This window comes from Lithobates pipiens, unplaced genomic scaffold, assembly GCF_037356315.1.
Source record: "Lithobates pipiens isolate NorthernLeopardFrog02 unplaced genomic scaffold, aLitPip1_a1.2 Scaffold_23, whole genome shotgun sequence".
Taxonomy (NCBI): domain Eukaryota; kingdom Metazoa; phylum Chordata; class Amphibia; order Anura; family Ranidae; genus Lithobates; species Lithobates pipiens.
The window spans coordinates 74335362-74363208 of NW_027507785.1; the positions used below are offsets into that span (position 1 = coordinate 74335362).

The 27847-nt window shown below is 46.9% G+C and overlaps 1 protein-coding gene across 2 annotated transcripts in view; it reads left to right on the top strand.

The window, feature by feature from the left end:
* The first annotated feature begins 793 nt into the window (after positions 1 to 793).
* The window catches only part of LOC143927671 (interferon-induced very large GTPase 1-like), a 54037-nt gene continuing 26983 nt past the window's right edge, over positions 794 to 27847 (top strand). Inside the window, exon 1 of one of the 2 annotated variants that reach the window (XM_077451893.1) lies at positions 794 to 857. The gene's annotated coding sequence lies outside the window, so the exon portion shown is untranslated. Of the gene's footprint in view, positions 858 to 6938; positions 6996 to 27847 lie in introns of those variants that run through there. The other variant, XM_077451894.1, reaches the window with a different exon arrangement.

Consider the following 27847-nt stretch of genomic DNA (forward strand, 5'->3'; position numbering starts at 1 on the left):
ACAAAAATATGTAGAAGAATACATATTGGCCTAAACTGTGGAAAAAAAAGTGTGTGTGTGTATGTGTGTATATCTATCTATCTTACTTTTTTTTTTATAGTATAAAGTAAAAAATATTGCTTTTTAAAAAAAGTGTCTGCCTTTTTTCGTTTATAGAGCAAAAAGTAAAAATCCCACAAAAGAAAGCTCTGTTTGTGGGAAAAAAAAGGACATCAATTTTGTTTGGGTACAACCTCGCACGACTGCCCAATTGTCAGCTAAAGCGACGCAGTGCCGAATCGCAAAAAGTGCTCTGGTCAGGGAGGGGGTAAATACTTCCGGGGCTGAAGTGGTTAAGACTCTCCCATTGACCATGCCCATTGTTCGCCATGGTTCACTATGCATGCCACAGATCATCATCTCCCTGGTAGGGGTCCCAGTGCAGTATTTTGCCCAGGGGCCCATGATGTTAAGGTGGCATTGCCCATGAGAGGCTCGTGGTGTGTTTACCGGGTCACCAGGTCTAGGTCTCCTGCCACCCTGCATGTCGCCGAGCTTGGTGCCCCTCCTCTAAAAAAAATTAAATAAATGGCTGCCATGTGGCGGCCATCTGTAAGCCTGGGGGCCCCATAATCTCTTATTGCCCGGGGGCCCCATAAGTTGTCAGTCCGCCCCTGGCAAGTAGTTAAAGTTTACCAAGGAGATTAGTTTCCCCCCAAGCCCCCTCCCTAGGATTTCCAACCTTTGTGATTTCAGGGAAATAGCCTGACTTCAAATAGCTTGGTACTGAAACTGAAACTAGAGGCCCCTAATGTATAAAAGGGTTTGTTCTCAGTACATAGCAGGACTCGGCACTAAACATCCAATAAGGGAGCAAGGTAAGAAATCTTATGGACAATTATAAACTTATGGTTTTGCTTTATATACTGTATATCAGTTGTTTTTTTTTTTAAACCAGCCCTTTAAATGCTGATTTAAATTGCTGGCCCTTTAAATGCTGATTTAAATTGCTGGGGGTTAAAAATGATCTCTCACCAAAACTTTCTTTCTTAGTTTTGGATAGTAGGGATGATTAGAACTCCCATCAGGACCAAAAATTATGGGAAGCCTTAATTTTACATGTGTCACCAGAACAGGAGGGAAAAGGAGGGACATCTGTGTAATGCCCTGTACACACGGTCGGACTTTCCGACGGAACATGTGCGATCGGATCTTGTTGTCGGAAAATCTGATCATGTATGGGCTCCATCTGACTTTTTCCATCTGAATTTCTGACACACAGAGTTTGAGAGCTGGATCTAAAATTTTCCGACAACAAATTCCGATCGTTTGCAGACAATTCCAATGGACAAAGTGCCACGCACATGCTCATAATAAATTACGAGATGAAAGCTATTGGCTACTGGCCCGTTTATAGTCCCATCGTACGTGTTTTACGTCAACGCATTCAGAACGATCGGATTTTCCGACAACTTTATGCGACCGTGTGTATGCTAGACAAGTACAGATTTTGTCGTCGGAAAGTCCGACCGTGTGTAAAGTACATTCTCACCAGTCAGTGCATTACAACACAGAGGTGGGATGACAGCTGTGCCAATGCGCCAATCGTGGTATATCGTACTGTTCATTTATTGCACTGGTGTGAATTAGCCGGGTAGGAGACAAGGCAAGAAATGATTAATCATTGATCTAGTTAGAATGTTAATAGTCCCACATTACTTAACCATTTTAGACAATTTTAAAATTGTTCGCACACATTTTAAAATCAGCATTTTTTTTGCCATAAATTGCTTTAACCACTTGCCCTCTTGAAGATTTATCCCCCTTTCATGACCAGGCCATTTTTCGCGATTCGGCACTGTGTTACTTTAACCACTTCAGCTCCGGAAGGTTTTACCCACTTCCTGACCAGGCCATTTTTTTACGATACGGCATTGCGACGCTGTACCCAAATTAAATGTCCTTTTTTTTCCCCCACAAATAGAGCTTTCTTTTGGTGGTATTTGAGCGCCTTTTCTTTTTTTTTCACTATAAACAAAAAAAAGCAGACAATTTTCAAAACAAAAACAATATATTTTTTATTTTCTACTATAATACATATTAAAAAAAAAATGTAAAAAAAACTAATTTCTTTATCAATTTAGGTGAATATGTATTCTTCTACATATTTCTGGTAAAAAAAATCCCAATAAGCATATGCTGTTGCACAAAGGTTATAGCGTCTACAAACTACGGATAGATTTAGGGACTTTTATTTTATTTTTTCACTGGTAATGGAGGCGATCTGCGATTTTTAGCAGGGCGGCGACATTGCAGCGTGTGAGTGACTTGTATAGCGCTACCTATGCGAACTGAATCGCCTCAGGGCGCTTTCTTGCCACCAGAGTCCATCTGCGGCTTTGCGTGGTCCTTCACCCCTTAAGGTCCTGACACGCTACAAACACATACGACACTGACATACACATACACATATTAAGGCCAATTTTTTTTTAGTCAAGGTCTAATTAACCTACCAGAACACCAATACAGTGATCAGTGCTATAAAAAAAAAGCACTGATTCCTGTATAAATGACACTGGCCAGGAAGGGGTTGACACCAGGGGTGATCAAAGAGTTAAATGTTCCCTAGGGAGGTGTTCACTAACTGTGGGGCAGTGTCATACTGAAGGAAAAGAGAGATCCATAAATCAGTGTAGCTGAATCTCAAGATCTCTTTCCCTTCCTGACAGATCCGCCATTTTCCTTGTTTACACAGGCAAGTGTACATGGGGCGGTCTGAAAGCGATTAACTGACAATTACATGATCGTGCGACACTGTACCCAAATAAAATGTATGTATTTTTTTTCCCCCACAAATAAAGCTTTCTTTTGGTGGTATTTGATCACATCTGCTGCCTTTTTTTGTGCTATAAAGCATAAACCATAAAAAACAAAAATTAATAAAAAAAAAAATTATATATATATAAAAATATACAGTGCCTTGCGAAAGTATTCGGCCCCCTTGAACTTTTCAACCTTTTGCCACATTTCAGGCTTCAAACATAAAGATATAAAATTTTTACTTTTTGTGAAGAATCACCAACAAGTGGGACACAATTGTGAAGTGGAACGAAATCTATTGGATATTTTAAACTTTTTTAGCAAATAAAAAACTGAAAAGTGGTGCGTGCAAAATTATTCGGCCCCTTTACTTTCAGTGCAGAAAACTCCCTCCAGAAGTTCAGCGAGGATCTCTGAATGATCCAATGTTGTCCTAAATGACTGATGGTGATAAATAGAATCCACCTGTCTGTAATCATGTCTCTGTATAAATGCACCTGCTTTGTGATAGTCTCAGGGTTCTGTTGAAAGTACAGAGAGCATCATGAAGACCAAGGAACACACCAGGCAGGTCCGTAATACTGTTGTGGAGAAGTTTAAAGCCGGATTTGGATACAAAAGGATTTCCCAAGCTTTTAACATCCCAAGGAGCACTGTGCAAGCGATCATTTTGAAATGGAAGGAGTATCAGACCACTGCAAATCTACCAAGACCTGGCCGTCCCTCTAAACTTTCAGCTCAGACAAGGAGAAGACTGATCAGAGATGCAGCCAAGAGGCCCATGATTACTCTGGATGAACTGCAGAGAACTACAGCTGAGGTGGGAGAGTCTGTCCATAGGACAACAATCAGTCGTACACTGCACAAATCTGGCCTTTATGGAAGAGTGGCAAGAAGAAAGACATTTCTCAAAGATATCCATAAAAAGTCTCGTCTAAAGTTTGCCACAAGCCACCTGGGAGACACACCAAACATGTGGAAGAAGGTGCTCTGGTCAGATGAAACCAAAATCAAACTTTTTGCCCACAATGCAAAACGATATGTTTGGCGTAAAAGCAACACAGCTCATCACCCTCAACACACCATCCCCACTGTCAAACATGGTGGTGGCAGCATCATGGTTTGGGCCTGCTTTTCTTCAGCAGGGACAGGGAAGATGGTTAAAATTGAGTGGAAGATGGATGCAGCCAAATACAGGACCATTTTGGATGAAAACCTGTTGGAGTCTGCAAAAGACCTGAAACTGGGACGGAGATTTATCTTCCAACAAGACAATGATCCCAAACATACAGCAAAATCTACAAAGGAATATTTCACAAATAAATGTATCCAGGTGTTAGAATGGCCAAGTCAAAGTCCAGACCTGAATCCAATCGAGAATCTGTGGAAAGAGCTGAAAACTGCTGTTCACAAACACTCTCCATCCAACCTCACTGAGCTTGAGCTGTTTTGCAAGGAAGAATGGGCAAGAATTTCAGTCTCTCAAAGTGCAAAACTGATAGAGACATACCCCAAGCGACTTGCAGCTGTAATCGCAGCAAAAGTTGGCTCTACAAAGTATTAACGCAAGGGGGCCGAATAATTTTGCACGCCCCACTTTTCATTTTTTTATTAGTTAAAAAAGTTTAAAATATCCAATAGATTTCGTTCCACTTCACAATTGTGTCCCACTTGTTGGTGATTCTTCACAAAAAATAAAAATTGTATATCTTTATGTTTGTTTGAAGCCTGAAATGTGGCAAAAGGTTGAAAAGTTGAAGGGGGCCGAATACTTTCGCAAGGCACTGTATATGTGTGTATATATATATATTATATTTTTTACATTCTGCTATAAAAACTGTCCAATAAAAAAATAGAAAAAAAAATCATATTTCTTCATATATTTAAGGCCAATATGTATTCTACATATTTTTGGTAAACAAAATCCCAATAACCATATATTGATTGGTTTGCGCAAAAGTTAGAGCATCCACAAACCATGGGATTTATTTTTTATTTTATTTTTTTTACTAGTAATTCTGGTGATCAGCGACTTATAGCAGGACTGCGATATTGTGGCGGACAAACTGACACTTCTGATACTCTTTGGGGACCAGTGACACTAATACAGTGATCGGTGCTAAAAAATATGCACCGTCACTGTACTAATGACACTGACTGGGAAGGGGTTAACATCAGGGGCAATCAAAGGGTTAAATGTGTTACAAGCCAGTAATGTGGGGGAAGTGCTTTTACTAAGGGAAGGTTATAAAATAAATAACTAAAAATTATATAATAAAAATTCTGAAAAAGAACAATAAAATCATACAATTATGCTGGCTATGAAGTAATCAATGAACAGTTCTAAACCAATAATAAATCAATTATAATAAATATTTGCAAGACACTATTAACCACTTAAAGACCGCCTACTACATATATACTGTGACAGGGTCAGGGGCGGGTTGGCCGGGGGGGCAGGGATGCAATTGCCCCCTGGGCTGCTCTAATGTCCTGCACAAAGGCTGCTGAGCTGGCCAAGTGCAGCAGCTCGGGTGACGGGCACAGCCGGATTCAGTACTGCAAGGCAGCGATGAGCTCTGTCACAGGGCTGACAGTCTGTGTTAGTTTAGCCCAGCCCCTCCCTCCTCCACATGAAGCTCTATCAGAGGCTGGATGGAATCGGCTCTAATAGGCTTCAAAAAAGGTGGACTCAGAGTGCAGAGCATTGCGCCATGAGCCCACCCAGCTGTGTTAGAAAAGCAAATTAATATTCTCTTTTCTAACACTGAACCACCTCTCCGCCAATCAGGAAGCGCGGGTCTAATACCCGTCACCTGATTGGTTGAAAGCACAGGCATTCCTATTGGACACCTAGCAGACCAGAAGAAGAGACGCACGGGAACCACGGAGGACATAGGACAGGAGCTGTCACCTGACCCACTGCATGTCCCACAGCTCGCCACCATCACCCACTGCCTGACCTACCACCAAGATGGGGTAACTGTCAGTCAGGCAGCAAGTGGGCAGAGGGGGTGTCACAGTGGCTGCATATGATGGGGCACAGTGGCTGCATATGATGTTTTTTTTTTCAGTTTGCTTGCCCCCCCAAAAAAAAAAAAAAAATGTTGAGTACCAGTGTGAGCCCAAAGGCTTGCACTCTTAGCAGGCACTGCCACTCCACTGAAAAGTGATCAATGCTCAGGTCACTTTTCAGAGGCATTTGACAGGCAGTGAGGAGGCGATATCTAATTTCCTCCCTGCCTATTTTAACCTCCTAAATGCCAGTCCCTCCAGGTAATTCACTTTGAACTCCACCTTGTTTCCATTACTCTCTGTAGGTATTACATGTTCTCTCACCTTATTCTTTGAACTCCACCTTATTTCCAAAACTCTCATTATGTATTAGGTGTGCAAAGTGAATTTACCTAAGTGGAGCACCCCTTTCAGAAGATTTGAGATTTGATATTAAACTCAGACTGGTGGACTTAGGCCACCATAGACAGACTGAAATTTCTGCTGAACTTCCAGAATTGCAATCTATCAATGTGCAGATGGGTTATACAGAATCCGATCTATCAACTGACTTCAGTACAACCAGCGTGTCCTGTTTTCTTTTTTTTCTTTTTGTCAATCACTGCTGGCTGCTATAGCTGCCGGCAGTGACTACTGTATTCTGATGGCTGGGAAACGAGCACACACCGACACGCGGCTCTTACGGAAGCTTAAAACAAAGAAAAAAGGAATGCGAGATATCACAAACACTAAAGTGGCTAGTTAGAGGATATCTCAGATATAACCAGGTCAAAATGGTGCCATCATCCTTAGTGAGTAGCATTAGCATTATAGCATTATACGCTCTCTGGTGCATTAGGAGTGGAGGATGGGGGCCGGTCCATCTCCTACGTTCCCCCCTCTCTAGCTCCGTCCCTGAGCAATGCACGTCCCGACGTCCCGCCCCCCTAGTGCCTGTGTATGACACAGCCGCACTTGTGGGGAGGTGTGGGCGTCTTCCAAAGGGGCGTGGCATGCTCAGGGGCTTCGGCCGGCCCACCGCATTTGACGGACTGGCATTCTGACCAGTCTGAGTAGCGGTGGGCGGGGCATCCACGTATTTAGGGAGATGCAAACACCAGCGTCTCCCTCAGACGTCTCATCACTCTTCCTGCAGTCACATGTGCAGCATGGTGGATGCTCCACACTGATACACATAGAAGGTAAGCCTCTCTGCAGTGGATACCTCTGCCCTCTATTCCCCTTCCCCTCTCTCTTTCCCGACCTCTTCCCCTCCTCTTTCCCCCTAAATTTGTCTCTTTTGTTTTGTTCTTTTTTGTCTTTTGAAGTATATAAATAATTTTAATCACGCCCCAGAAGAAGTGTTGTCCGTAAGAACGCGAAACATGTCAGGCACTTCCCTTGGATCCTGCATCAGTTTTTCATCATAATACCTATTGACCTATCTTGGTTCTACTGTGGGTGACTAGTTCCCCTGTATCGATATGGAATCTTTGTAATATTTGTACCTTGATATGTATACTGATGCAGTCTTCCTATGTGTATAGATCCATTTCCTATGTCTAACAGTCTTTTTAATCTTTCTATCTTTATGATTTTCTATTTTTTGAATAAATTTTATATAAAACCAATACCGATTGATTAGAAAGAAATTCCTTTCAAATTCATTACTGGTGCCTTTTAAAATCCTAAAGTCCCCATCCAGTCCTTTCTCGCAATAGCCTCTTACGGAAGCTTGGTAAATCAAGTGCCAGGCTTCCCTAGCATTACACCTGTGTGGCTGCAACCAAGTCTTGGCACCAGCCAGCACAGGGTCCTGGAAACGCATGAGGATGGCCAGTAAGAGGAGAGCTGGGATAGAACATTACTTATGCCATATCCCTGGACCCTGCCACTCCTAAACCTGCTCCACTGCCACACCAGGCCCACGGTGCCCTTAATTTGGTCCCGGGGACTAGTGCACAGGCCTGTGCCTACACATGCACCGCACTACCCACACAGAGAGAGTGGCCACTTCACATTGCCCTCACAGAGAGAGAGAGACTGTGCAACATTGCTTCCAGAGAGAAACTGCAATGTGGAGTGATCTCTCTCTCTCTCTCTCTCTCTCTCTGAGGACAATGTGGAGCAGTCTCCCCCTCTCGCTCTGTGAGGGCAATGTGGAGCAGTCTCCTCCTCTCTCTCTTTCGCTCTGTGAGGGCAATGTGGAGCAGTCTCCCCCTCTCTCTCTCTCGCTCTGTGAGGGCAATGTGGAGCAGTCTCCTCCTCTCTCTCTTTCGCTCTGTGAGGGCAATGTGGAGCAGTCTCCCCCTCTCTCTCTCTCGCTCTGTGAGGGCAATGTGGAGCAGTCTCCCCCCCTCTCTCTCACTCTGTGAGGGCAATGTGGAGCAGTCTCCCCCTCTCTCTCTCGCTCTGTGAAGGCAATGTGGAGCAGTCTCCCCCTCTCCCTCTCTCTCTGTGAGGGCAATGTGGAGCAGTCTCCCCCTCTCTCTCTCGCTCTGTGAGGGCAATGTGGAGCAGTCTCCCCCTCTCTCTCTCGCTCTGTGAGGGCAATGTGGAGCAGTCTCCCCCTCTCTCTCTCGCTCTGTGAGGGCAATGTGGAGCAGTTTCCCCCTCTCGCTCTGTGAGGGCAATGTGGAGCAGTCTCCCCCTCTCTCTCTCGCTCTGTGAGGGCAATGTGGAGCAGTTTCCCCCTCTCGCTCTGTGAGGGCAATGTGGAGCAGTTTCCCCCTCTCGCTCTGTGAGGGCAATGTGGAGAAGTCTCCCCCTCTCACTCTGTGAGGGAAATGTGGAGAAGTCTCTCTCTCTCTCTCTCTCACTCTGTGAGGGCAATGTGGAGCAGTCTCCCCTCTCTCTCTCTCTCTCTCTCTCTCTCTCTCTGAGGGCAATGTGGAGCAGTCTCCCCCCCTCTCTCTCGCTCTGTGAGGGCAATGTGGAGCAGTCTCCCCCTCTCTCTCTCGCTCTGTGAGGGCAATGTGGAGCAGTCTCCCCCTCTCGCTCTGTGAGGGCAATGTGGAGCAGTCTCCTCTCTCTCTCTCTCTCTCTCTCTCTCTCTCTCTCTCTCTCAGGGCAATGTGGAGCAGTCTCCCCCTTTCTCTCTCTCTGTGAGGCAATGTGGAGCAGTCTCCCCCTCTCTCTCAGGCCGCGTACACACGGGCGGACTGTTCGCCCAACTTTGTCCGCTGAACAGTGTTTGGGCGGACAGTCCGCTCGTGTGTGGGTTTTCAGCGGACAGTTTCAGCGGACAGTTTGACGGACAAGGTTTTTCGGAATTTCCGAAAAACTGTCCGCTGAAACCTTGTTTCAGCGAACAGTCCGCTCGTGTGTAGGCTTGTTCGTCAAACTAAGTTCCGCGCATGCTCAGAAAGGATTTACACGCCGAAAGTTATAATGCAGTGTATAGGACGTCGTATTTTCCGTCCCGTCGTACGGCACGTTCACGTCATCGCGCACGGTTTCAGCAAACTGTTCGTACGTCGTGTGTGGCCATGTCCGTCCATGCTAATTTTGAGCGGACTGTTTGCCGAAACTGTTTGACGGACAAAGTTGGGCGAACAGTCCCCGCGTGTGTACGCGGCCTCACTCTCTGTGAGGGCAATATGGAGCAGTCTCCCCCTCTCTCTGTGCAGGCAATGTGAAGCAGTTGGATGGTGAGCTGATTCGGTGGTTCAATGGGCCACTTGACTAGACTTGCCCCCCTAAGGCTGCCAGCCCTCCCCTGCCTCTACGTCATTTTGTGCAATGGATACTGTGGGTGTGTGCAGAATACATAATGGCCTAAAATTGATGAAGAAATTAGATATTTTAATTTTTTATTGGGTGTGTTTTATAGCAGAAAGTAAAAAATATTGTTTTGTTTTTTTCAAAATTGTCACTTTTTTTGTTTATAGCGCAAAAAATAAAAACGATAGAGGTGATCGATAGTTTGTGGGGGAAAAAAAGGACATCAATTCTATTTGGGTACAGCCTCACATGACTGGGCAATTATCAGATAAAGTAATGCAGTGCCGTATCACAAAAAATGGCCTGGTCCATAGGCATCCGCAGAACTTTTTTCAGGGAGGGGCATCATTTTAGGGTCATCCCTGCACTGCCCCTTTTTGACAATGTCATTATCACATTATCATGGTCAAAGACTGCAGACGTAGTACAGTCCCTAGGATAAGTAATGGATAATGGCCAACAGGCCCTCTTACCAGACCCAGAGAAATTACAGCAGTGATCCCTCCAGCTGGAGGATCGCTCACTCTGGGTTCCCTGGGATAGACTCTTGTTAGTAGTATAGCATTTCTATACCCTAGTAGTGGCTAGAAAACCTCACCATCTATTTATGCAATAAGAAAAACTATTCTACACATATGAATGGCCTACCTACAATCAGAAACTAGTGATTTTATGCTCCTATGGATTGCAAGAATGGGAGTTCTATATAACCATTAAAAGGAGTTGTAAAGTCTTGAGGTTTTTCACCTTAATACATTCTAAGCATTAGGGTGAAAAGCCTTCTATGCTGCAGCTGCCCCCCAGAGCCCCCTCTTTTGCTTACCTGAACCCAATTTTTCCAGCGTTGAGGACCAGTCCAGCAACTCCAGCCGCTGTCTCGGGTCCTCATTGGATAGATTGATAGCAGCAGGAGCCATTGACTCCCGCTGCTTTCAATCAAATCCAGTGACACGGGGGGCCGAGTCCTGCTGTCTGTGTCAAAGAATGCAGCAGCGGGACTCGGGAGCACGCCCGCACTTGTGCCCCCATGGATAGAGGCTTTCCGAGGAGGCACCCAATGAAGAGAATCAGCTAGGAGCGCTGCCGGTGGACCCTAGAAAAGGAGGATTGGGGGCCACTCTGTTGCAAAAGCCTTACACAGAACAGGTAAGTATGACATGTTTGTTATTTTAAACATAAAAAAAGAACCTTTACAATCACTTTAAGTTGAAGACTACGTTTTGAAGGATAGTATGGACCTCGAATTTCTAATTTAACCCCTTAGGGGCCAAAGTGTCTAATCTAAAAGCCCCAAAAGTTTCTCTTTTACAGAACTTTTGGAACCTCTCAGGAAAAGCATTGTTTGGTATTTAAACCCACTTGTTAGCCATTAGGGGCACGCTTTGACAAAGGAATAGTAGAATGGAAAGGGGTTGGGACTCTGTGTGAGGCCTAAGACAATTACGTCAAATTGCCTCCATCCCTGTTGACACTGAAGAAAGAGGTTGGGACTTTGGGTGAAGCATGCAAATTAAGAAGCAAAAATTAGCTCTATTGATTTGATATTGTTAAATTGAATGAATATTACACAATTATATATGTAGCGGCGGGCTCCTGAAGAGCACGCGCTATGTTTTTCAAAGTTAAAACTTTACCCAGACTACAGTTTGGTTTGGGTCTATTTGTCTAAATTAGACTTCTGTGTCAGTCTGACTGAGCTGGGAAATGTTCGGCCTGGCCACAGGGGGGCGCTGCCTCTGGTGGCGGGCGTGGGACTATGATCTAGTCAGGCATTTAGGTTACTCTCTTTCGGAGTCAGGTCAGTGGGAGTGGCCCTCCCACTGTGCCCTCTGGGGAAAGGTATTTAAGACATGGATGTCACGTGGTTCAGGGGTTTCGGTCCAGTATGAAGTGTTGAGTACTTGGTCCTGGTCTTCCTGACCAGCCCCCAGGAAGGCTATGGCCTGGGGTGCAGATCCACCTGACTTTAATGCCTCTGGGCTGGCTAGCCCAAGGCAGGGAAACTAAAGGAGGATTCTGAGGTGGTTGGGTGCCGTCTCCGGTTCGGGAGAGACCCATTGAACTTCAAGCATTCCAGGGGAGGACTCTTTAGAAGATTACCACGAGTGAGTTTGGTTTTCTTAACAAGAGCCTGGAAGGGCTGAAGTAACCGAGAGAATCCGGTCTTGTGGATATCGGCAAGCTGGTTGAAAGATCCAGGTATCCACAAGTGTTCTACAGCTTAGTTTCCTACGTGTTCTGCAACGTCGGTGATAATTAAGACTTTGTTCCCGAGCAAGCACCTTGTTGGCTGCTAGGTCTTGTGAGAGAGGGACTGTCCAACCTGAGTGTTCATCCAGCTGTGAATGGTTATTCTCTGGATGCAGTCAAAGTAAGCAAATTCTTTACCGTTTTTGACTTTGACATTGAGAGTGCCTGAACTTTCCTTCCCAACCCTCTGATTCCAAGTAAAAGACTGTTATATGCAAATTGAAGTTTGCATATAAAATCCATTCAACTGGATCTATTGTCAGTCTCAAGTTACTGGGTCATCTACCACGGGACATCCCCTAAACGTGCCAAAAGAAGAAGCGGAAGGTAACAGTAAGCCCAAAAAATAACCAGCAGCTCCTTCGGGGGTTAGTGCTATATATACATAAAGGCACAGTGGTTCATGATTCATAATCAGTCTCAGTTAATTAATTCTTATTGACATATTGCACAAAGGGAAGTTAATCAATATAGTAATAAAACAATAGGCACAGAAAGTATGAAACTGCATTCATTGAACATGATTGTGGCATCTGAAGCTCGACACATTTCATGGCTACATTGGAATAGATGTCTAAAAAAAGAGAGATATTCAACCAAAAAATTAGTCAGGTTTGTGTGTGTGTGGGGGGGGGGGGGGGTGGAAAAAGAACCATCCACCTATACTTACAGGCCGATTGATGATGAAAAGTTCTGCCAGATGTTTCTGTAATAGGAGTGGCCAATTCTTCTGAAAGATTGCATATATCTTATTTGACTGTGCTCAATACTCTCCCATAATCCAGATTAGGTCCTTTTGGTCCTTATTTTGTGAGGTTAGGCTTGCCACTTCTTGAGCAAAGTGCCAATTCAGCGTTAAGTGTCTGCTCTACTCTTTCAGGTAACTGCCTAGTGCCTACGCTCTACCCTGCAACACAAATCCACTTTGCCTGTCTGCAATCCACATCTGCTTTGCTGTAACCACTGACTCTTCCACACTTCTCTGAACACTGGGCAACATTGCATGATTGAAATCAACATTTGCCTTGCTAAGACTTTGAAACCGCTGTTAATACTTGTCTTTTTGGAAGTAACACTTTTTTATGCTGGTGCCTAGGCCATGTGCTTTTTTTTATTAGCTCTTAATTGAACAGTTGTTAACCTCCCTCTACTCCATCCCAGTATAAATTCAGTTCAACTCTTAGAATAGCTTGCAGGGTAAGGCTGCCACTTATTGAGCAATGTGCCACTTCAGCGTTAAAGTGGTTGTAAACCCTTTTTAAAAAATCCTGAAAAAAAAAAACCTGCAAGACAAAGACATGATGAGCTAGTATGCATAGCATACTAGCTCATTATGAATAACTTACCTGAGAACAAAGCCCCCGAAGCAGTCCTCCGTCTTCCTCTTCGCCGCTGCCATGGATCCCGGAGTGACTTCCGGGTCTTGCGGCTCCGGCGCTTTGATTCGCCAGAGCCGCGATGACGTCACTCCCACGCAGGCCTGGACTGGCCATAGGGCACACCGGCCATTTGCCCGGTGGGCCGCGGACCGCCGGGCCGCATATCACTGGGAAGCTGGTCCAGTGACAATCTGCCATAAGCTCCGCGGCCGGCTCCGCGGCCGACTCCGCGGAGACGGCCGCGTTTATTTCTGCCAGAGACTGAGTTGCGGGCTGCGCTGGGCTGGGCTGCGGGCTGGACTGCTCCTTGTGCCAGCGCTCACCACAGCCATCTCCTCCGCGGCCTTTCACCTTTGCAGAAGATGTCATGTGAAGAGGACAGGTCATGTGACCGAAGGGGGAGGAGTTGGAGGAGAACTCATCTTAGTGTCGTAAAAGAACCTTCAACTAGAAAGGTAAGTGACACTATTGCCTGCCTCATATGTATATTTTTTTATGCATCTTTGCTGATAATGTTTTTTTTTTTTTCCATGCCTGCCAATGTGTTTTTTTTTTTTTTATCATGCCTGTGCCAATGTGATTTTTATTTTTTTATCATGCCTATGCCAATTTTTTTTTTTTTCAATGCCTGCCGATGTGTTTTTTTTTTTTTTTAATCATGCCTGTGCCAATGTGTTTTTTTTTTCATGCCTGCCAATGTTTTTTTTTTTTTTTATAATGCATGCCAATGTGTTTTTTGTATCTTGGCTGATAGTGTTTTTTTTTTTTCATGCCTGGCAATGCTTTAGGCTGGGTTCACACTGCAGCGATGCGGGAACGCCGCGAATCCGCGGCGGGTTCCCGCATCGCATGCCTCCCGGCAGCAGTTCACACTACCCTATGCGAACTGCTGGGAGTGTCAGTGAAACGTTAATGACACGCGCAGATCAGTTCGCATATCGCAGTGCGATCTGCAAACTCGGACAGGAATCGGATCGCATGGTGTGAACACCCATGAGATCCGATTCTGCTGCGGACCAAAAAAGGGTCCTGTGCGAGTTTGGGGCGGGTGCGATGCGAATTCAGCCATACTATCTGTATGGCTGAACGCGCATCGCACAGAGATCGGATGTGATTTGCACTGCAGTGCGGTGCGAATCACATCCGGTTCTCGTAGCCGCAGCAGTGCGAACCTAGCCTAAAACTGATCTTAATAAAAAATAAAAGTGGTCAGTCTCTCTTAGAGATCCCTTTCACACTGGTCATCTCCTGTATTAGATCCACAGTCTCTGGTCAACTCCTGTATTAGATCCGCAGTCTCTGGTCATCTCCTGTAATAGATCCGCAGTCTCTGGTCATCTCCTGTAATAGATCCGCAGTCTCTGGTCATCTCCTGTATTAGATCCGCAGTCTCTGGTCATCTCCTGTATTAGATCCGCAGTCTCTGGTCATCTCCTGTATTAGATCCGCAGTCTCTGTTCATCTCCTGTATTAGATCCGCAGTCTCTGGTCATCTCCTGTATTAGATCTGCAGTCTCTGGTCATCTCCTGTAATAGATCTGCAGTCTCTGGTCATCTCTTGTATGAGATCTGTAGTCTCTGGTCATCTCCTGTAATAGATCCGAAGTCTCTGGTCATCTCCTGTAATAGATCCGCAGTCTCTGGTCATCTCCTGTAATAGATCCGCAGTCTCTGGTCATCTCCTGTATTAGATCTGTAGTCTCTGGTCATCTCCTGTATTAGATCCGCAGTCTCTGGTCATCTCCTGTAATAGATCCGCAGTCTCTGGTCATCTCCTGTATTAAATCCGCAGTCTCTAGTCATCTCCTGTATTAGATCCACAGTCTCTGGTCATCTCCTGTAATAGATCCGCAGTCTCTGGTCATCTCTTGTATTAGATCCGCAGTCTCTGGTCATCTCCTGTATTAGATCTGTAGTCTCTGGTCATCTCCTGTAATAGATCTGCAGTCTCTGGTCATCTCCTGTATTAAATCCGCAGTCTCTGGTCATCTCCTGTATTAGATCCGCAGTCTCTGGTCATCTCCTGTAATAGATCTGCAGTCTCTGGTCATCTCCTGTATTAGATCCGCAGTCTCTGGTCATCTCCTGTAATAGATCTGCAGTCTCTGGTCATCTCCTGTATTAGATCTGCAGTCTCTGGTCATCTCTTGTATATGATGACTGTGAAGGGGGAGGAGCCAAAGCAGGCACCTGCTGCTGAGTCCTGGCAGAACACCGGATAACAGAAAACGTGAGTTCCGCGCCGTGCTCTGCGCTCACCCCCTTATAACCTGGATAGGAGGAGCGATGGGGGGGCTGCATATAGAACAATCATTCTCTCCGACGCACTCCCTGCACTCTCCACCTCCCCCGATGCTCTCCACCGCCCCCCCTGTGCTCTCCACCACCCTTGCTGTGCTCTCCACCTCCCCCCATCCTCTCTGCTGCCCCCTGTCCTCTCCACCTCCCCCCATGCTCTCCGCTGCCCCTGGTGCTCTTCTCTTCCTCCCTGTGCTCTTGCCCCACCCCATGTTCTCAAGATTCTTCCCTGTGCTCTCCATACCCCATGCTCTTTCCTGGTCCCACCTCACCCCCCCCCCCCACATTTGTAGGAGTGGAGAGTGGGGAAGGGGCCGGTTACCATGTCATGGGCTGCTCAATCCAAAATGCCCGGGCCTATTTTTTGTCCCAGTCCAGGCCTGCTCCCACGCATGCGCATATCGCCGCGATCTGCGGCCTGCCCCAGTGCCTGTGTGCCGCTGTATACGGCACATGCGCTGTAGACAGCGGTGGCTGTCTTCGGGCAAATATCACCTAAACCGTATAGGTTTAGGAGATATTTCTTCGACCTACAGGTAAGCCTTAAACTAGGCTTACCTGTAGGTCAAAGTTGGTTGTAAGGGTTTACAACCACTTTAAGTGCCAAGTACAAGTAGAAACATTAGTGCTCCATATCAAGCTGTCTGGAAGTTCCCATTCATCTTTCTCAAATCGCCTTTCAGGACAACCCCGGAGAGAGTGTAGCTCCACCTTGTCATTAGGAAACACATGCCCACTTTAAAAACACCTCCTCTTCCTCCATGGCTTCAGTTATTGTGTTTCCTCCTTGGAGGAAGCATGTGCCTGAACCAGGGGAGAGCTACACTCTCTGCAGGGGAGTAAGGCTTACCTTTCGTTACAGGTTGTTTCTTCTTTTGACCCCCAGCAGCATCTCCAGTGGGAGAGGACTCCTGGAGCTCCTGGTCTCGCCATCTCACGGGAGTAAGGACCGTTGGAGTGCCGGCGTTGGGTGCCCGGTGTCCTCTGGTTAGCGCAGGGAGGGCTCTGTCGCTGGCGGAGGTCGCTGCAGGTCAGCGGCGTGGCTCCGTTTTCGGCGCCGGGTCCCGGGCGGCAGCAGCGTTGTTTACGGTGACGCGCGGGCGCTCTGAGGGGGCGTGGCGCCGTGGTTCAAGCGCCTAGAACGCAGGGATCATGGGGCGGGTCAGGTGACCGCGTGCTTCCGCTTCCGGCCGGCCCTGATGACGTGGCGGCCGGGAAAATTTGAAATAATGACGGAGCTGTTTGTGATAGCTGCCTTACTCAAGCGATGGAGGAGTGTAAGCCAGCTATGGCGGAGACAGGCGCCCCTAGCACCGGTCCAGCCCAGGTACGTAAGGTGCACGGGCACCCTCTGCTTCACTGTTGAGCTATGTCTTTGTCTGTTCCCCCCTCTTGGGGGCCTGTCGCTGCAGGTCAGAGGTGACTTCGCTCTGACTTTTTGCAGCCTAGTTCTGGGGTCTTACTAGTGGTCTGTTTGGTGGTGGGTCTCTGCACTGGCTTGGTGTTAAGCAACTGGTTGTTGAGAGCTTTTAGTGAGTTAAGCCTGCATGTCGTTTCAGGAAAAATCACTAGGAAAAGCTAGACCAGGTCAGAGAAAATGTCCTTCTTGCAAGACCCCCCTCAGAGATTCGTGGCAGAAGGCAATGTGCAGAAATTATATCAGAGAATTGGTGGAAGAGGAAACATCCCAACAATATAAGGATTTGTTTTCTTCGGTTAAAGAGCTGACAAACTCCTTGAGTTCAGTCAGGTCCATCCTGATACAAAACCCTCCCGCACAGACCGAGCCTCAGAACTTGCCGCCCAGCCCCAGGGCGTCGTCGTCCAGACAGGTGGATACAGAGGATTCTGGAGACGAAGGGGGTAGTACTCTCATCTCCTTCAGGGATTCTGAGGAGGAGGAAGAGGAAGAAGATAGCAGGGGCTCTAAATACAAGCTATCACTAGAGGAAGTAGATGACATTCTTAAAGCAATCTACACTACTCTAGAAATTCAAGAAGAAAAAGTACAACTGTCAATTCATGACAAAATGTACCAGGGGTTGGACGAAACAAAACGGAGAGTTTTTCCAGTCCACAGGGTCCTCTCAGTCCTCTCAGGACCCAGAAAAAGCCCCTTTCTTCTCTAAAGCTCTCAAGAGAAGGTTTCCCTTCGAAGATAAAGACTCAGAGGTTTGGAACAAAAAACCCAGAGTCGATGCAGCTTTCTCGCAGGTATCCAGACGAACGGATCTAGCCTTTGAAGATATGGGGATCCTTAAAGACCCAATGGACAAAAAAGCTGACTCCATCCTTAAAAAGGCTTGGGATGCTGCGTCAGTCAGTCTAAAGCCAGCTATGGCAGCTACGGTAGTGGCCAGGAATCTGGAATGTTGGGTAGAGAAGCTGAAGAGCCATATTGAAGCGGGGACTCCCCGCAAGGATCTCTTAGAGTCCTTTCCACTGATCCTGAATGCAATCGGTTAAACTGGCCGCTAGGTGTTCGGCTCTTGTAAATTCAGCCAGGAGAGCAGTTTGGCTGAAAACATGGTCTGGGTACACTGCTTCTAAGGTCAAACTGTGTGGTCTGCCCTTCTCGGGTGACTTGCTCTTTGGACCCGATTTAGAGTCTGTGCTGGATAGGACAGCCGATAAAAAGAAGGCTTTTCCAGCTAAGAAAAAGCAGGTTGCCAAAAAGAATTTTCGTGCTTTTCAGCAGTCCCATAAAAAAGACCAGGATCGCAAGAGCAGATGGGGTTCACAGAAGGGCAAAGGCAAGGGTGGAGTCCTCTTTAGATCTCCCCCAGAGCAGTCCCCTAAGAGCAAGTGACAATATCTCCCCAGTGGGGGGGGGGAGACTGTCAGCTTTTCGCGAACAATGGGACAGGCTGTCTCCAAATCTGTTCGTGAAGAGTATTGTCGATCAGGGGTACAGGTTGGAATTTTCAGAACCACCCCCGAGCAGGTTTTATGTGACAACATTGCCAAGGGATCAGGAGAAGGCCTCTGCAATGAAGCTTTTGTTACAGGAGCTGATACAGCAAGAGGTTCTGATTCAAGTCCCAGTAAACCAGCAGGGCAGGGGTTTTTACTCACATATTTTTCTGGTGAAAAAACCCTCAGGGAAGTACCGTTTAATCCTGAATCTGAAAGTTCTGAACAGGTTCATTCGCTACAAACATTTCAGGATGGATACAATTTTCTCCATCACAAATTTGTTGACCCCAGAATGCTTCATGGCATCCCTGGATCTAAGGGATGCCTACCTTCATATACCCATTCATCAGGCATCGCAGCAGTTCCTGCGCCTGGCATTGAAGGTGGGAAGTTCGGTATGGCACCTCCATTTCAGGGCTCTGCCATTTGGACTCTCGTCCTCTCCCAAGGTCTTTACGAAGATTATGGCAGAGGCTTTGGAGCCCCTGAAGTTGAAGGGGATTCCAGTCGTCCCTTATTTGGACGACCTTTTGTTTTTTGCAGACTCCAGGGAGCAGGTCCTAATCAATCTCCAGAGGGCCCAGTCTCACCTCGAGGGCCTGGGATGGCTTCTAAATCTGGAGAAGTCAATCCTGACCCCCTCACAGGAAATGAAATTTCTGGGGTATACGTTAAATTCGATTCTCCAGAAAGTTTTCCTGCCGCTGGAGAAACAGGAAAAGTTACAGCTAGCTGTACAGCGGATACAGAGCAACCAGACAGTCTCAGTCAGGACGGCTATGGCAGTTCTGGGCCTGCTTACGGCAGCAATCCCGGCTGTTCAGTGGGCCAGGTTCCATTCCAGACCCCTTCAGAGGGAGGTTCTGTCAAGCTGGTCCCATCAGGATCCTTTGGAAAGACAGCTAAAAATTTCGTCAAGGACGAAAAGGGCTCTTTGGTGGTGGAGAGACCAGGCAAACCTCTCAAGGGGCCTGGTGTGGACCTTTCCTGTGGACAAGCGCCTTACTACGGACGCAAGTGCCTGGGGAGCCCACCTGGATGGTCAGACATCTCAGGGGGTCTGGTCCAAACAGGAAGATCATCCAACTGGAGGGAGTTGAAGGCGATCTTTCTGGGATTAGTGGCCTTTCGGCAGAATTTGGGAGGCCACCATGTCCAGGTGTTGTCAGACAACACAACAGCGGTTACCTACATTATGAAGCAAGGGGGAACCAGGAGCAGGAGCTTGATGGAGTTGGCCAATCTGTTGTTAGCCTGGGCAGAGCAGAACACAGCCTCACTATCGGCAGTGCATCTGAAGGGCTCTCAGAATTTGTTTGCGGACCTCCTAAGCAGGCGCAAATTGCTAGAGGCAGAATGGAGTCTGAATCAGGAAGTGTTCCTAATGAGCTCCGAGGCCTGGGGGGTTCCACAGGTAGACCTTTTTGCCAGCCAGCAGAACTCAAAGGTGGACAGATTCTTTTCTCTTCACCGAGGAGATGCAGCAATAGGGTTGGATGCATTTGCTCACCCCTGGCATTACCAGCTGTGCTACGCCTTTCCCCCCTTTCCTCTAATTCCACTAGTACTGAGAAAATTCAGGGAAGAAGGGACAGACTTAATACTAGTCACTCCTTTTTGGCCAAAAAGGCCTTGGTTCGCGGGTCTTCGAAACCTAGCCTCGAAGCCCCCATGGAGGTTACCACTCAGAAAAGATTTGTTATCCCAGGGGACAGTAAATCATCCAGAGGTGGAACTTCTACAGCTAACCGCCTGGTTTCTGAGGAGGACCTATTAAAAGCCAAAGGTCTCTCAGATAAAGTAGTAAAGACCCTGCTGTCTAGCAGGAAGGCAGTTACACAGGCAATTTACATGAAAGACTGGAAAAAGTTCAACTCCTGGTGCAGTTCTAGCCACTTGCTTACTGGGCACTTAAACCCCCCTCAGTCCCAGACCAATTTTCAGCTTTCAGCGCTGATGCACTTTGAATGACAATTGCGCGGGCATACAACACTGTACCCAAATGAAATTTTTATCATTTTTTTCCCACAAATAGAGCTTTCTTTTGGTGGTATTTAGTTACAGCTCGGAGTTTTATTTTTTGCTAAACAAACAAAAAAAGATGCAAAAAAAAAAAAAAAAAAAATCATGTTTTAATAGTTTGTTATAAAATTTTGCAAACGGGTCATTTTTCTCCTTCATTGAAGTGCGCTGATTAGGCGGCACTGATAGGCTGCATTGGTGGGCACTGATGGGCTGCATTGGTGGGCACTGATGGGCTGCATTGGTGGGCACTGATAGGCTGCACTGGTGGGCACTGATAGGCATAGTTAAGGCGGCACTAATAGGCACAGATAAGGCGGCACCGATGGGCACAGATAAGGCGGCACTGATGGGCAAAGATGGGCACAGATAAGATGGCACGGATGGGTGGCACGGATAAGTGGCACGGATGGGTGGCACGGATGGGCACTGATAGGTACCACAGATAGATGGGACTGATGGGCACTGATAGGTGGCACTGATAGGTGGCTCTGATAGGTGGCACTGCTGGGCACTGATGGGCGGCACTGCTGGGCACTGCTGGGCGGCACTGCTGGGCACTGATGGGCGGCACTGGGGTGCAGCACCTTTGAGGCAGATTTTGGGTGGCACTGTGGGTGGCACTGCGGGTGGCACTGCGGGTGGCACTGTGGGCACTGCTGGGTGGCACTGTGGGCACTGCTGGGTGGCACTGTGGGCACTATGGGCACTGCTGGGTGGCACTGACAGGGGGGCACTTACTTTAGTTCAGGATGGCACTGCGGGTGGCAGGTGGGCACTGGCAGGGGGCAGGTGTCCGCTGGATATGCTGGCCGTGATCGGGACTGATGTCCCGAACACGGCCGCCGGCGATCGGCTTTTTTTTTTCTCCTCGCGCTGTCAGCGCGAGGAGGAATACTAGCCGATTACCGGCTCCGTTTTATCACATGATCAGCTGTCATTGGCTGACAGCTGATCACGTGATAAGGGGTCGGGATCGACCCCTTACACGGATCGGTGATCAGGCGAGTCTCACGGACTCGCCGATCACAGAGCGCGCCGCGCGCGCCCCTCAGGGGGCGCGCAGGCCGCTCGTAACCAGGACTACGTCAATAGACGTAGTCCCGGAAATGTGGGTCCGCGCTATTGCCGTCATTTTGCAATAGCGCGGTACCCAAGTGGCTAGAGAACTCAAGGTCAAGAGCACGGTGTCCGTCTTGGAGTTTCTCCATGAAGGAATGGAGAAGGGTCTCGCAGCCAGTACCCTGAAGACTCAGGTGGCGGCCTTATCAGTTTTCTTTGAAAAGACTTTATCTAAAGAAACTTTAATTTCTAGATTTTTTAGGGCTCTTGCTCGAAGTAGACCAGTAGCCCTTAAAGACTTTCCCAGTTGGGATTTGTCTACAGTTTTACAGGGTCTCTCGGGGGCACCGTTTGAACCCTTACAAGAAGCTTCTTTACAGAAGGTGGTTTTAAAAACAATCTTTTTGGTGGCCATCACCTCGGCCAGGAGAGTCAGCGAGCTCCAAGCTCTAGCTATTACAGAATCCTTCCTTAGAGTTCATCAGGACAGGGTGGTACTAAGGACGGATCCAGCATTCCTACCGAAAGTATCCTCAGCTTTCCATCGATCGCAGGAAATAGTGTTACCTACATTCTCTGCAACCCCAGCGAATGCAGGAGAGGAAGTTTTTCACACATTGGATGTGAGAAGGTGTCTATTACAGTTCCTGAAAATGACTAAAGATTTTAGAAAATCAAACGCCCTTTTTGTGATTTTTTCTGGATCACGCAAGGGGGAGAAAGCTTCTAAAAGTACGCTGGGTAGGTGGCTTAAGTTGGCTATAACAGAAGCCTATAAAGCAAAAGGAGAAATACCTCCCTCAGGTATTGCTGCCCACTCTACTAGATCCACGGCAGTTTCCTGGGCTGAAAGGGCCGGTGCAACGCCTGAACAAATCTGCAAGGCTGCCACTTGGTCCAGTTATTCGACATTTCTCCGGCACTACCGGTTAGATCTACTGTCTGCAGCAGATCAGGCCTTCGGCAGGAAGGTACTGCAGGCAGTAGTCCCGCCCTAGGGTAAGTTTCTCGGTTATCCTCTCCGGGGTTGTCCTGAAAGGCGATTTGAGAAAGACTAAGTTAGACTTACCGGTGACGGTATTTCTAAGAGCCTTTCAGGACAACCGTTACTTCCCTCCCTAGGTTATGCTTAGTAAATGTATTAAGTTCTACCATGGTGTTGTGCTTTCTGTGCTTTGTTTTCCAGTGTCGGAAGGCCACAATAACTGAAGCCATGGAGGAAGAGGAGGTGTTTTTAAAGTGGGCATGTGTTTCCTAATGACAAGGTGGAGCTACACTCTCTCCGGGGTTATCCTGAAAGGCTCTTAGAAATACCGTCACCGGTAAGTCTAACTTAGTCTTTTCTCTTTCCCCCAGCCTACTTTTTTCCACTCTCTCCACCCTCCAACATGCTCATGATCTACTTCTATGCAATAACGCTGCCCCTCCCCCTTCTCGAACTCTTATTTCTATACCCCCCCTCTCGACCCCACAACCTGTACTTATGTCCCTCACTTATGCCCTCTCAATATTACTGAATTTATTACCTCCTGTTCTTTCTGAACAGGGATCTGGGGTTAAAAGTCCAATTTCAGTGTTTGCAGATGACACCAAGCTATGCAGTGGAATAACGCCCTTCCAAGATGTCACCAATTTACAAGCCAACCTCAATACATTATTTAATTGGGCAACGATGTGGCAGATGAGATTTAATGTTGATAAATGTAAGGTTATGCACTTGGGGGCTAAGAATATGTATGCATCTTACATACCAGGGGGAGTACAACTGGGGGAATCAATGGTAAATGATCTGGGAGTTCTGGTAGATCATAAGCTTTATAATAGCATGCAATACCAAGCTGCAGCTTCCAAAGTGAGCAAAGTCATTTCTTGAATTAAAAGAGGTATAGACGGCTGAGAGAGAGATATCATTTCACCCTGTACCCCACCTTAGTACCTCATCTGAAATATTCTGTTCAGTTTTGGGCACCAGTTCACAAAAATATATCGGGGAACTGGAGAAAGTGCAGAGAAGGACAACCAAACCATATAGTGGACTTGGTGATGAGTTATTCACTTTAATCACTTCAATGCCGGGCACTCTTATCCCCTTCCCGCCCAGGGCAAATTTAAGCTTTTAGTGCTTTCACACGCAGTCATGCAACACTGTACCCAAACAAAATTTTTAGCAATTTGTTCACACAAATACAGTTTTCTTTTGGTGCTAAATTGGCACTGGGTTTTTTATTTTTGCTAAATAAATGAGAAAAGACTGACAATTTAAAAAATAAAATGCATTTTTTTTTCATTCCTGTTATAATATCTTGCAAATAAATAATTGTTCTTCATCAATTTAGCCCAAAATTTATTCTGCTACATTTCTTTGGTGAAGATAACCCAAATCAGCGTATATTATTTTGTCTGTAGGAATGTTATAGAGTCCACAATCTATGGTATATAGCTGGGAGCCTAATTTCTTCAGGCCAAAAATGCCAAAAGAGTAGAAATACTCCCCAAATGACTCATTTTTGGAAAGTAGACAGTCCCAGGTATTTAGTAGGAGGCATGGCAGGTTTTTTGTCATCATTTTTGGGAAAATTAAGAAATAAAAACAAAAATTTACTGAATGGAACTGATTCATTCAGTCTGTTTTGTTGCGATTGGCTGTGATTGGTCAAAACTAATCACATGGTACAGATAGGTTTTAATTGGCCCTGTCTGTACCATGTGATCACACTGACCGATCACAGCTAGCAATACAATGTACACACTTCCTTTCAAGCCATCCATTGTGTACAACTATCATGTGATTCGTCACAGCGGTCACATGTTACCTGCAGCGAGCCTGTACTCTGATCAATCATTGGCCATGACTCCTGTCCCATGGACACGGCCAGTGGCAGATCTTTTTTCGAAAATTGCAGTAAGTATGGAGGAATCATTTTCTGTATTCCTTGCTAACCTCACATCAGCCCACCATGGAATATAACTAGCAATAAAAAAGAAGGGCAGGAAAACAAAGGACACAGCCAAGATATGCTGCATAATAAGGAAAAACTCATTTTATTTCTCTTGTAAGGCTGCTGAGACCACCACTGTCACAAAATTTGCAGATGCTGTGGCCTGAATATCCAGGCTATAGTGACAAGCAAAAGTTGTGCAAGAACTCCAACTGGCAGTTCTACAGCTGTCCTCTAGCAGAACCTTATCGTATGCTGCCCAGGAGGCTGCCATCCCTCACATTGAATGAGCATGTGTCACTTCCAGAGGAGGCAGACCTTGGTTCTTGTAGGCTAGGGCAATGACCCTTGATACCCATGAAGAGATAATTCTTGACGTTGCAGCCTCACCTATTCTGGTGCCCACGGGGAGGATAAAAAGGTTATCCACCTTCCTGATTGGAGCAGATCTCTTCAGATACATGGCAAGCAGGCTCACCAGATCCAGTGCTCTGAAATCCTCTGTTCGTGAAGATGAAGGTACCGTATATACTCGAGTATAGGTCGATCCGAATATAAACCGAGGCCCCTAATTTACCACAAAAAAACTGGGAAAACTTATTGACTCGTGTATAAGCCGAGGGTGAGACATGCAGCAGCTACTGTTCCAGCTTAAAAGAGTGGAAAAGAGGGTCAACAATGCCCATCTGCAGCTGCATACATCCCTGTGTCCCGACCATCCCTGTGTCCCGTCCATCCCTGTGTCCCGTCCATCCCTGTGTCCCGTCCATGCCTGTGTCCCGTCCATGCCTGTGTCCCATCCCTCCCTGTGTCCCGTCCCTCCCTGTGTCCATCGCAGTCTAACTATCTCTTTGCCTTCTGCAGCCTGTGTGTGCCATGCCGCACCTCTCCTCCTCGTCTGACAGACGGCGGCCATTCCACTGTTCAAAAGCCGCGCATCTCTGTCTGTGATAGGCGGAACACTCAATTTCCCAGCAGCCAGTGTTCCGCCTATCATGGACATCCTCTCATCCTCGTCCGTAGTATGAGAATAAGCGGATGTCCGTGATAGGCGGAACACTGACTGCTGGGAAATTGAGTGTTCCGCCTATCACAGACAGGGAGGCGCGGCTTTTGAATAATGGAATGGTCGCCGTACCTGATCTGCGTGACTCAAGTATAAGCCGAGGGGGGCACTTTCAGCCTAAAAAAAGGGGCTGAAAATCTCGGTTTATACTCGAGTATATACGGTACTTGATCAAAACTTGGGAGTATTGCCTCCCAATTCTCATGAAAGCTAGATGCGACCTTAGACATCAGACTTGGAGCAGGTCATAGATGGCTTTTTGTGGAAGGATCACACAGTAAGGTTCTTTGCAGGACATGGGTTCCAATTCTGAAACTCTCCTTGCCAAAACTATGGCGACCAAAAACACCAATTTTAAGGTAAGGGACCATAAGGAGCAAGAGTCCGTAGGTATAAATGGAGGTTGCGTGAGTAACCTATGGACCAAGCCGAGATTCCAGGAAGGTATAAGGCACATCTTTGGTGGTGAATGTGAATTGCAGCCTGCAGAAAATGCCTAATTAGAGGATCTTCAGTCCATCTATGCCTGGTGAGAGATGACAAGGCAGAGACCTGCATTCTAATCGAGTTATATGCTAACCCCTTATCTAAGGCAGACTGCAGGAAATCCAGTATGTTGGGCCAAGAAGTAGATTCAGGAAAAAAGTGCTTGCGTTCAGTGAGCTCTACAAAATTCCTCCATACACGTTCATACATGAGGTTGGTTGAGGTCTTTTTGGCCTTCATTGAAATCTGTACCACCTGTGAGAAAAGCCCTTAGTCCTGAAGCCTTAATCAGGCCGATTCAGCAGCCATGCCACTAGTCTTAGTTTCACCGGGATGGAGTGTCGCTACTGGTTCTGGATCAAAAGGTCCCTTTTGGCTGGAAACAGGATTGGCGGGGTTGACAAGATCTGCATGATCGAAGGAAACCAAGGTCTCTTCGGCCATTAGGGAGCCACCAACACCATGTGGACCTTCTCTGCTCTGATTTTCATTCGAACCTTCATTAATAACGGGACTGTGGAAAAATGTACACCATCGGAAAGGCCCAGGGTATCGAAAAGGCATCCTGTGCTAGTGCCCCTGTGTAACTGTATCTGATCACAAACAGGGGAAGCTGAGCATTTTGCGGGGTCGCCATTAAGTCGACTGTGGGTGTGCCCCACTTCCTGAAAACTGTCAGGAGGTACCTTGATTGGAGTGACCACTTGTTGTGTTCAGGGGAAAGGTCTGTTTAGATTATCTAGCAGTTAATTGTAGCTTCTTGGAAGATATGCTGCTGTCAGATCCTGAAGATGCTCCTCTGCCCAAGCAAAGATGTCTGCCGAAAGGTGAAGGAGCGTTTTAGACTCCTTGTCTCCCCCCCCCCGGTGGGCAAGGTAAGCTACTGCGGTCTTGTTGTCTAGTAGCATCTTGACCCGTGCTCCCCGGAGATCTTCCTGAAAAGCCTATAGAACAAGAAAGGCTGCCTTAAGTTCCAAATAGTTTGATTGTCTGTGTAGTGGTTTCCTCTCCCTCTCTTTTCCGCTGGTACATGCTTGATGGCCCCTTTGGACAAAAGTTTGTCTATATAGGTCTGCAAGGACTGTCTCTTCTCGGGACACTCCGGCCACTGAGTTCTTACAGAGGAATTTGGAGGGTGGTGTAAGAATTCTATAGAGTAGCTGTTTTATAGTGTCCAGGATCCAGTGGTCTGTAACCTTCACCACCCAGACCCTCCAATAGGAGGTTAGCCTCGCTCCAACCAGAAAAGCCTGGGTGGGCGCACCCTCAAAAGGACTTTTCACTGGTAATGGCTGCCTGTGTGGCCTTAGATTTGATGCCCCGGAGAAAGGAACTTTGAGTTCCTAACCATTGAGGTCTCTCCCGTCCTGGCCTATACGATTTTGCCAGCAGAGGTCAGTAAATGATGTGCAATCTAAGCAACAATGCCTGAAACCCAGGCACAAGGGTACCCTGGCTTAAGGGGGATTTACCACCCACACACAGTGTCTTCCAACCCAGGAGAGACAGAGAACCTGGGTTGAGGTGCGGTAGGGGGATACTGCTCACCAACATACATCCAATCTGGAAACCTTTGGTAGGTTACCTGGAGCGACCAAAAATGAAGAATACCAGGGATCAGGAGGGTGGGACTTTTATTCCAGCTATTGGAGGTGGTCCTTGGGGTTACCTATGGATGATTAACCCATGGGGTGCTGACATGAGGCTAGCTAGAAAAAATGGGTTACCAGGTATAAGCTGGAGAGGGGCTCCATAATGCATTAACACCAAAGGAAGGAAAGTCTGTACCATCCAAGATACTTTCGCCTGATATCCAGAAGAAGCCTGAGTATTTGCTTGTTTTACATATCTGTCAGTCTTGAACGGTATTCCTAAGCCCTTGTACACACGGTCGGAGATTCCGACAACCAAAC